This window comes from Triplophysa rosa, linkage group LG12, assembly GCF_024868665.1.
Source record: "Triplophysa rosa linkage group LG12, Trosa_1v2, whole genome shotgun sequence".
Taxonomy (NCBI): domain Eukaryota; kingdom Metazoa; phylum Chordata; class Actinopteri; order Cypriniformes; family Nemacheilidae; genus Triplophysa; species Triplophysa rosa.
This window is the reverse complement of record NC_079901.1, coordinates 4,544,912-4,556,626: the sequence shown is the minus strand read 5'-3', so window position 1 is coordinate 4,556,626 and position 11,715 is coordinate 4,544,912. Positions and strand designations below refer to the sequence as shown.

The window sequence follows — 11,715 nt, the reverse complement described above, 5'->3', positions numbered from 1 at the left end:
TAGCGGACGGCAGGGCCGTAGTCCTGCCGCCACGGAACGGGGAGCAAACGAGGTGGTGGCTGAGTCCCGTGGGAACACAGCCACCTGTGACGCAACGTCTGAATCGTCACCGCCCGCAGTGCGGGCAGGACGTATCCACAACGTCTGCCCCAGCGTACTGGAAGCAGGCATTGTGTCCGTCCCCGTCCTCGGTGAGTGTTTCGATTGAGGAATAAGACGGCAGACCGTCTCCTGGGGAACGGTCAGACGAGCGAGAGGAGGTGTGAACGGTCCGTGAGCCCGTGGCTGGCGGATTATCGCTCACAGTAATCCTCATATCACCCTCGCTGCTTGCCCTAGCGTACGGCAGGGCCGTAGTCCTGCCGCCACAAAACGGGGAGCAAACGAGGTGGTGGCTGAGTCCTGCTGGAACACAGCCACCTGTGACGCAACGTCTGAATCGTCACCGCCCGCAGTGCGGGCAGGACGTATCCACAACGTCTGCCCCAGCGAACTGGAAGCAGGCATTGTGTCCGTCCCCCTCCTCGATGAGTGTGTTGCACCCATGAGAACAGCGGGACAAGCCACGCATGGAGAAATTTGCTCTTTTAGAAAAGGAAATTGCTCGAACACCTCCGGAACTGCCGAGACGCCCAGGGGAGAGTCACTGCAGGAAGGGACCGTACGCTGTCCACGTCGTAGATTCCAGCAGAAAGAATGATCACCAAGTTCGTAGAGAAGCTCATCAGATGCGTAGGCTCTGAAGAAAAAAAGGTGAATGAATGAGCACGCCGGCTTCCCTCTTATACCCGGACATCCGGGGAGGAGCCCGGCATGCAAATTTCATTGGCCAATTTTCATTGGCCTTTTCTAAATACTCAGAAGATGATAGGTTCTCAAGACAAACCCCATTCTGTCGGTTCGACACAACGTCGAGAGACCGACAGAAAGGGAACTAAGGATAAAACGTTTTTAAAATGTATTCTAGCTATTGTATATAGGCCCCCAGGGCACCACACAGATTTTATTAAAGAATTTGGTGGGTTCTTATCAGAACTAGTACTGGCTGCAGATAGAGTCCTTGTCGTTGGTGACTTTAACATCCATGTAGATAACGATACAGATGCCTTAGGAATGGCGTTCAAAGACACTCTTAAATCAATGGGCGTTAGTCAACATGTGTCAGGACTCACTCACCTTCGTAATCATACTTTAGATTTAATACTGTTTTACGGTATAAATGTGGACGACGTTAAAATCCTTCAGCAGAGTGAAGACATTTCGGATCATTATCTGGTATTATGTTTGCTTCACTGGCCTACGGCTGCAAATAAAACTCATTGTTACAAATATGGTAGAACAATAACTTCAACTACTAAAGATGCGTTTCTCGATAATCTGCCCGAATTGTCTCAATTCGCTAGCGTGAGAAATAACGTTGACGATCTTGACACTACCACTGAAAATTTTAATTCCACCTTCTCGGTAACGCTAGACACAGTTCCTCCTCTACGTTTAAAGAAGATTAAAAATGGCAGTCCCACACCGTGGTATAATGAACACACTCAGGCACTAAAGAAAGCGGCCCGAAAAATGGAGCGCAACTTTAAGAAAACTAAATTAGAGGTATTTCGTACAGCATGGAAGGATAGCCCTAAAAACTTCTAGATCCGCCTACTTTTCATCACTAATAGAAGAAAACCAGCACAACCATAGGTTTTTATTTAACACAGTGGCTAAATTAACAAAAACTAAATCGTCAGTGACTTCTGATCCTGTATATCAGCATAACAGTGATGAATTTATGAACTACTTCACAAATAAAATCCAAGATATTAGAGAAAAATTATAACAATGCAATCAGAAGTGAAACCCGCCGAACAAACTAACTACAGCGCCCTTAAGGAGAAAATGCAATTATTTTATACCATAGATCACGATGAGCTGTCTAAAATCATTAGATCATCTAAATCAAAAACATGCATGCTAGACCCTATACCTACAAATCTACTGAAAGAGATGCTCCCAGAAATTATAGATCCTCTTCTTAGTATTATTAACTCATCTCTGACATTAGGACATGTGCCTAAAGCATATAAGGTGGCTGTTATAAGGCCCCTTGTCAAAAAACCCCAGCTCGACCCTAGAGAACTAAGGAACTACAGGCCTATATCGAATCTACCTTTCATATCTAAAATTCTGGAAAAATTAGTTTCAACTCAATTATGCTCCTTCCTCCAAAGGAATGACATCAATGAAGAATTCCAGTCTGGATTTAGAGCATGTCACAGTACAGAGACTGCTTTGATCAGAGTACACTCCTACATAATTAGGCAGTCTAATTAGGCCTAGTCTAGTTGCCGGTTCGATCCCCAGGGCCGGCGGGTAACGACTGAGGTGCCCTTGAACAAGGCACCCACCCCTACTTGCTCCCCGGGCGCTGCAGTGATAGCTGCCCACTGCTCCGGGTGTACGTGTGTTCACCACTTGCTGTGCATGTGTTCACTACTCTCTGGATGGGTTAAATGCAGAGGTCACATTTCGGGTATGGGTCACCATATCTGACTAATAGGTCACTTTCCACTTTCCATAGACTCGAAAATTACCTCGGCATTAAAGGAATAGCTTTGAAATGGTTTAAATTTTATTTATCCGACCGTTTTCAATTTGTAGCAATAAACAATGAGGTGTCACGCAAATCGCAAGTCCAGTACGATGTACCACAGAGCTCAGTCTTAGGGCCTCTGCTCTTTGCATTATATATGCTACCTCTAGGAGATATAATAAAGCAACACGGAGTTAACTTTCACTGTTATGCTGATGATACTCAACTTTATATTTCCTCGAAGCCTCATGAAACACAGCAGTTCCATCGAATAATGGAATGCATAGTCGATATAAAAAACTGGATGAGTAACAACTTTTTATTACTGAACTCGGACAAAACAGAAGTGTGCACCGAAAACTGCTATACGTAACAACCAAGAATACTGCTTAACTATTGACGGATGTTCCATAAAACCCTCGTCGTCAGCAAAGAATCTTGGCGTTCTATTCGATAGTAATATGTCATTTGAGAGCCACGTCGCTAACACCTGTAAAATTGCATTTTTACATCTTAAGAATATATCTAAAGTACATCATATGCTGTCAATGTCAGATGCAGAGAAGTTAATTTATGCATTCATGACATCAAGACTAGATTACTGTAATGCACTGTTAGGTGGTTGCCCTGCAGGCTTATTACAAAAATTCCAACTGGTCCAAAACACGGCAGCTCGAGTTCTTACACGTACAAAAAAGTATGAACATATTAGCCTGGTTCTGTCAACCTTGCACTGGTTACCTATAAAGCATCGCGTTAACTTTAAAATCTTGCTTATTACCTATAAAGCCCTACATTGTTTAGCTCCTCAATACTTGAGTGAACTCCTCTTGTATTACAGTCCTTCGCGTGTATTATGCTCTTAGGCGTCCTGTCAGTTGGTAATACCTAGAATTTCAAAATCAAGTGCAGGTGGTAGATCCTTTTCCTATCTAGCGCCTAAACTTTGGAATAGTCTTCCCTGCACTGTTCGGGAGGCAGACACACTCTGTCAGTTTAAATCTAGACTAAAGATGCATCTTTTTAATCTTGCATACACTACACTTCCATAATATAAATCCTTTGAGGGTTTAGGCTGGATTAGTTAGATCAACCGGAACCAAAAACACAACTGATGTACTTGTTGCATCAAAGAGTGCAGAACAGTACTCTACTCTCAGCCAGTCTTGTCTCATTGTTCCAAGGTTACCACAGCGAGCAGGATGCAGTTCATGGCCAGACTTGATGGTAGAGTGGAGAATGGGAAGCGGCGACTTAACAAGAGCTGAGATGATAGAGCTGGATAAAGAAGGACACTGTCACCTGACACGTCTTCACCACAAAATTTCAAATGCTGTTAGATTATTAATGATAATTTTAAACTATAATTTACCTTATTAGTAAGTTTATTTATTTTTATTTAGCCTTGTTGTGCAAACTCTATGGAGCTTGTGCAGAGGCAGCAGCTTTTGCCAGAGGGGAACTGGAATCCCCTGGTTGGGCCTGGGTTCTTCTGAGGTTTTTTTTCTCGATTAGAGTTTTGGGTTTCTCGCCACCGTTTGCATACTGTTATTTTGCACTATTTGCCTGTCCGGGGGGGCTGCTTTAGAATTTTAAAGTTTTACTTACTTAATATTGTATATAGGAATTTATAGTCTGTTATATTTGACCTTTGCTTCTCTCTCCTTTATCTTAAATGTTTATTCTCACTGTGTGTGCGTACTTGTTTGTGTACGTGTGTGCACGTCCATGTGTGTGTGTGTCTATATCTATGTGTGTTAGTACGTGTGCATTTTGTGTGTGTGGAGTGTTTTGTATGTCGGTATGTCTGTCTTCTGTGTTTTCACATTTTTCTTGTTTTTACAGGTACAACTTTAATTGTTTTGCTTATAGTCAATATGTCTCATGTGCGCTATATAAATAAAGTTGAGTTGATTTCTTGAGTTCCCTTCAAGAACACTTTGGACATGTCAGACAGTTACTCAAACATATCCTTGATAGTCATCTTTACATGAAGCCAGAGAAATGTGAATTCCACTCCTCCCGCATACAGTTCCTGGAATTCGTAGTGGAACCCGGACGAATCCAGATGGACCCCAGGAAGGTAAAGGCGGTAGTGGATTGACCCACCCCTAAGTCCATTAACGGGGTTCAATGGTTTCTAGGCTTCATGAACTTCTACCGGAAGTTCATTAGGAACTTTAGCTCTGTAGCAGCCCCTCTCTCAACTTTAACCAAGGGTGGCAACGTAAAGTTTTAATGGGGAGAGGAAGCCGAGACTGCCTTCCAGAGACTCAAACAGCGCATCATCTCCGCTCCCATCCTGACACTACCTACAGCGGAGGAACCTTTTGTAGTGGAGGTGGATGCCTCAGAGGCTGGGGTTGGGGTTGGGGTTGGAGCTGTTCGGTCGCAGAGGGGTGAAGACAAGAAACTCCCCCCTTGCGCATTCTTCTCACCCCGGCTGAGAGGAATTATGATGTGGGGGATCGCGAACTCCTAGCGGTCAAGATGGCACTAGAGGAATGGAGGCACTGGCTAGAGGGGGCCTCTCAACCTTTTCAAGTGCTTACGGACCACAAAAACCTGGAATACATCCAACAGGCAAAACGGTTGAATTCCAGGCAAGCTCGGTGGTCCCTTTTCTTCAACCGGTTCCAGTTCATTCTCACCTACCGTCCCGGGTCTAAGAACCTTAAACCAGATGCCTTGTCCCGAGTCAACGTGTCCACAGCCCGAGAAGAGTCTCACATGCCTGTCCTTCCTGCCGCAAAGATCATGGCCCCGGTCTCCTGGCAGGTAGAGGATATCGTCAAGAGAGCCCAAGCCACCGACCCCACCCCAAGAGGAGGACCTGCCAACCGGCTGTATGTCCCCAAGAACGCGAGATCCCAGGTCCTTCTGTGGGGACACTCCTCTCACCTCACCTGCCACCCGGGTGTAGGTCATACCCTGGAGTTTATCCAGCGGAAGTTCTGGTGGCCCACCATAAAAGACGTTGAGACCTTCGTCCAAGCCTGTTCCATATGTTGTCAGGCCAAGTCTTCTCATTTTGGATTTGGATTTGGATTCAATTTATTGTCATTGCACATGTACAAGGCAACGAAATGTGACCTCTGCATTTAACCCATCCAGAGAGTAGTGAACACACGTACCCCCGGAGCAGTGGGCAGCTACCACTACAGCGCCCGGGGAGCAAGTAGGGATAAGGTGCCTTGCTCAAGGGCACCTCAGTTGTTACCCGCCGGCCCTGGGAATCGAACCGGCAACCTTCTGGTCATGAGTCCGACTCTCTAACCATTAGGCCACAACTGCCCTAAAAGTCAATGGCCCGTATGGGGATTGAACCCGCGACCTTGGCGTTATTAGCACCACGCTCTAACCAACTGAGCTAACCGGCCACTCATCTTCGCCCTCAAGGACTCCTTCATCCCCTATCCATTCCACACCGGCCCTGGTCCCATATCTCTTTGGACTTTGTTACTGGCCTTCCCCCGTCCCAAGGCAATTCTACCATCCTCGTCATCGTTGACAGATTTTCCAAGGCCGCCCGGTTCATACCATTGACCAAGTTACCCTCCGCTGAGGAAACGGCTGAGCTCGTTATCAACCATGTATTTCAACTAAGTCTTGAAAAACATATTGATACACAGCTAAAATAACAAAAAATGTGCCTCTGTCCAAATATTTATGGCCCTAACTGTATGTCTAGTACAGGGGTTACCAACTAGCGGACTCCGGTCCGAATGCGGACCGCGAGATGCGTCCGTCCGGACCTCTAAGCCTTTTGACATAATAAATAAATGAACGCCTAACATTATTTTCTAATGCAATCAAATGTATACCAGGCACATCAAGGTCCGCTCAGTAGCAGTTTGGGTTCTACGGCGCCATGGACAGGTAACATATGCGCACTGTTGCTACGTTCAGATGTCGATGAGTGAAGAGAGCTGAGACAGACTCGCTGCACAGCGCGCAGACAGATGTAACTGTCAGTGACTGAAAAACAATGTCCTTTTCAAAAGTTAGAAAAGTTGACGCTGAAAACCATGTTTTCCGAGATGAATTTATTCTTCCTGCATCGACATGCACGAGGCTGGTTTGTCTCATTTGCTTGGAATCTGTTGTGGTTCTCAAAAGTGGAAACCTTAAACGGCATTATGAAACTAGACGTAGACATTTTGAAGAAACTTGCCCGCAGCAGTCCGAGGTAAGGACACGGAAATATATTCGCTCAAAGCCCAGTAGGAGCGATCTACACGGGTCCTCCCTCACTCACTTACCGCCCAACAACGAGCATATGAATGTTCACTAAGAATACAGTGGATCTTAGGAAAACATAAAAAGCCCTTTACTGATGGGGAAATAGTAAAAGTGTGCATGGAGGCTTCGTGTGAAACACTTTTAGAAGGAAAATAAAGACATGAACTAAAAGAAAATATTAAACAAACCACCCTGTCAGCTGCAACAGCCACAAGAAGAGCTGAAATGTTATCAGAGGATGTTCAGTCACAACTTGATGCTGCTATTTGTTAATTTCAGTTCAACAACACTTTAGTTTTCTTTTAAAATTGTTAATGTTGAAATGAATGTATGTTCAGTGCAGGTTTAGAGATTAGGGCATGTTGCACATTTTCCTTCATTATGTTGTTGTCAGACATTGTTATGCCGTCGTACAGATATGAAAAGACATGTTTATTTCTTTGATCTGCCAAAAACCATCAATTCATGTTTTTAGGTATTTAATTGTCCGGACCTCGGCTGGTAAGGAGGATTCGTTTACTGGACCTCAAGCAATTTTAGTTGAAGACTGCTGGTCTAGTAGATATACTGTATAATTTTTAACATCTATCAAAGTGCAGCGCAAGGTACTTGAAATGCAGTGCGGGAAGCGCATGTTAAGTGGGACAAAAAGCGATCAAGGCTGATAGGATTTCTTCATTTTGACTCGTTATCTATAATTTATTAATCTATTTCCTGCCCAAAATAATGTTGAAAGTCTCTAATGTTGTGTTTAACGTTATCTTCTTTTGCCTAGCTCAAGGTGTTTTGCTTTGTCCAGGAAAAATATTATGGTGTCAGTTTAATAAAAAAAATAAGTTTCAAAGACTGTAGTGGTTTCTACAATCAGGATGTTTTGTAGCAGAGATCCATATTTACACACCTAATCAATTACTTGATTTGTAGCAAACACTTGCTTATAAATTCTGCAATGTCTTTCTCTCCGTAGGACCTTTTTGGTGCTGTTTAATGAGAACACTGCAAAACATGGTAAGTAATTTATTTTTTCAAAATATTCATTCTATAATTGTTAGTAGATAATATGTGACCATGTCTGTGAAATCTAGGCTGAAGTCTAATGATCTAATTGTGAGATTAGGAGCATGAAAATTTGCTTTCAGTTATTAATTTCACCATGATTTCAATTGTTCACATGTTGTTACTATTAAAGATATTAAGGTTAAATATAAAACAGTAACTTACTAAATAAAAAATGACTTTAGCTTGGTTTTCACAGGCAGGGTCACAGAAATGACTATCATGAACTGAACATGAACATTTATACCATTACATGTAATCCACAGCCTCAACAAACAGTCCGGAGTACATTCTAGGCAGTCTGGAGGGCTAGCTTCCTGTTGTGACATACCTGCAGGAGCAGATCTGGTCTGTATATATTTATATATATATATACACATATACTGTATATAAAAATTTATGGTTTCTTGTCCTTTTCTATCACTTTTTTTAAATCAAATCTCTGTTACAGTATATCCAGATTTTTTAAATAAGAAAAGTAACCACATTTGCTTTATCACAGACTGCAAACATTCACCTAAAATGAGTATCCAGAACCATTTTCCTGTAAGAAAGTACTTTAAGACCTTATCAAGCATTACCTTGTTAGTTAAATAGCAGCATATTCTGTTTTGATTTATTTTTGTAGAGAAACATTTAAGTATTTTGTAGTTGTGATGGCAAAAGGCAATAATTTTTTATACACTACTTTTAGGATAACAAGACTGATGTGAGGTTGACGTTAAGAAGCTTGTGGGTGGCGGTGTTCGCTATATTCTGAAGGAGTGAGAACTTCATGAACCACCTGCTGACACTGGCATTGCGATTGAGGGATTAAAGTTTTAAACCGTTTGACTTCAGTAACATCTAGGGCTGAAACGATTCCTCGAGTTACATATATCCCCCCCTTTGGGGCCCCATACCTTTGGGGCCCCACACCTCCTCATCTTCTGTGATAACTGTTATCACAGTTATTGGCGAAATACCATAACCTCAGGAGACTATAACTAACAGGAATAAAATATGTGTATCATAATTTATATGGTATACAAGTGCTTAAAAATATAACGTAGAATGTGCAATTTATCATTGGTGCCCAAAACTTTTAAATTGTCATATTACTTAACTGTCAGCAAGCTAGATAAGTAACTGGCCTTTCTCATCTTATATTAGTTATCTCGTACCATGGATAACGTCTGATTTTAAACCTCTCAATGTTTCTCAGGTCCAAAGACCATTTTACTCCACATTGGCAACAGAATCATTGTAATTATTATCTAGTACTGTGTACATTACCATCTGATATCAATTAATATCATTATATTCAACCAAATGCATAATAGTAAAAAAATCTGTCAGCACACACATTACCATCAACAACAAGTTGCTCATTTTTGCAAAAATATATTTCTTAATCCAGTACCAATTAAAAGTCTCTGATTCAACCCCCTTTTTTTTATCAAAGTCCCAGTTAGCAAAGTGATTTTTTAATCCTTTGTAGATGATATGTCCATCAACGTCATTCTCTCGAATGCACATGCAGCTGGTTTTTTCCACTGTGGCACAAACTTCACCCTGTGCTGCTGTTAGCTGGTCCACGGTTCTGCAGCCATTTAAATGTAATCCTTGTAGTTCTTCTTTGATGCTCTCCATCATGATCCTCATGGCATTCATAAACGAAATCAGTTCATATCTGGTGATTTCCACTTCATGCATCGATGATGTTACACCCAGAGCAGGGCTACATACTTTTGAATGCTTTTCAGCCAATGTCCTTACACCATGATTTTTCAGCACAGGGCTGTCCTGTAGAAAGTTGAACAATCCTCTTCTTGGCTTTCTCCGCAGCGCACATGATGGATGTGGTATGATGATAGCTCCTCCATGTCGTTGAAGTAGGGCACAGCCCAGTCCAGTTTCTTGGCAGGGATAAGTATATCTGATATTCACACAGCCAGTGATCGTCTTCCGCTACTCCTGTGCGCTTTTCATCAGAAACATGTACTGTGCACATCTGGATTTGCACAGTCTTTATCTTTGTGGGTCAGATAGATACAGATTGCAGTATTCCCTCAGTCGTCTCAGCCCACAAACATCCCAGGCAGCACTTACATGCCATGAAATTAGTGTCTTTCTCCCCGTAGATCGTAGAACATTACTTTCTTGGCATCTTTCCGAAATGGTTGGTTCCCGCTGTCCTGCTGTGTCATTGTCTTTAAACATTGCTGCTGATACAGCAAACAAAGTCATTTTGAATGAAGTACTGTGGTCTTGATGTGGCCACCAGTCCCCTCCAGTGACATTGTCAGGGAACTGAGCACACACATAACAGTTCTTTCAGTCATATATCCTTATCCATGCATCTGCAAGCACGTTGATATGGTCGTCGCTGGGATGTCTCTCCTGGTGTGACTTAACGAGGCTGGTCAATGTGGCATTCACATAAGTTGAAGTGGCATTGGCAAAGCGTTCATTAGCAATGTCTTTTCTCCCAATTAATGGCAAATCAATTAAGTCAAAATATCAACAAACATGCAGTGATCCATAGGCTACAAAGTCCTGGAAGTCTCATAGGATGTCATGGCTGTCTCTGTTGCTCCATATCTGCATGTTATTTTAGTTCAAAGGGTAAAAAACTGTGGAGTATCCCCAGATGTCGCTTTCAAACTTAGCACTATTAACAATCAGTTCTGTTGTTGCTCTGAGTAGTATAATCATATACCTTGTGTCAAAAGTTTGATTGATTTATGACCCCCTGTCAAAGTTCTGTCGACCAGTCACTCAAATGGAGACTTTTATGGCCTGTCAATCTTGATGACATTTATGTTTTATGATTGTTGTTGGGGTCTCCTCTGCCCCAACCCTTCCTTCAGTGAGGCTAACTACCTACACCCCCCTCACCACTCCCTATTCAAAAAGGTGTGTTTGCTTTTACTATAGTCTAATTTGTGAAAGACGTTTGTAAATTAGAGAGAGATAAAATAATATGTATGTGGGCTTTTTCTTCTAAGAGTGTGCTGTTTCCTTTGCTTTTATCATGCAAACGAGTGAATTGAGACTTGAGGTCTGCAATCTTATATCAAAGTGTGACTGTCCCCTTACAAGCCCAGGCAAAGTCATTTGACCAGTCAATCAAAGTAGGCTGTGTTGTTGTACCCCCTGTAGTTGTCTATCTAACCCATGTCCTGACACCCTGATGTCCTGACAACCTACTGTTTTCACACCGTAATGTGAAAACCTGACGGGTGTGTTTTTAAATGAGAGATTTAAAGTTACTGTTTACGTATGTGAGGTTTTCTTCTAAGAGTAAAGTTGGTTCCAGGTTTAAGATTTTTATCTGATAAATGATTAAAGTGTTTGCGTCAGCATTTTATCATTGTGGCATGAAACAACATTTGATTCAACGACATGCCCTGACATGTTCTTCCTGGTCATGGAGGAATGGGGGATTGTTTTTTGTTAGCACGTCTAAGGGGTGCGTTTCTAACAAATGGTATAGTCTTAAGACAATGAACCAAAAAATGTTTTGGGTTTCCATCCTGACTGATTTTCTGGAGATGTCTGTGTGTCTACGATCTGGTGTGACAGAAAAAAATGTTTGTGTTCGTGACTCTTTTTGATAATTTTAGCATAAAAAAATCAAACGTACTACATCTGGTTTAGGGTTAAACTTTTAAAACCAGGAAAAACAAAAAAACTAGTCAATATGTTCATTTTCAATTGTCACATTTCTATACTGTTTTAATTAATAAATGTTAAGTTTCAGATGATATCTCAAGATCTACAAGAAGGAAAGTACTATCCCCTAGTTTATTTCTAACCCTAGGTTATAATATAATTGTTTAGAATCAGAA

General features: G+C 42.0%; 1 non-coding gene across 1 annotated transcript; it reads right to left on the bottom strand.

The window, feature by feature from the left end:
- Nucleotides 1-5,890: 5,890 nt before the first annotated feature.
- trnai-aau (transfer RNA isoleucine (anticodon AAU)) lies at nucleotides 5,891-5,964 on the bottom strand. Its single transcript has one exon. It is a non-coding gene; the product is annotated as a tRNA-Ile (tRNA).
- Between the last annotated feature and the right edge of the window lie 5,751 nt (nucleotides 5,965-11,715).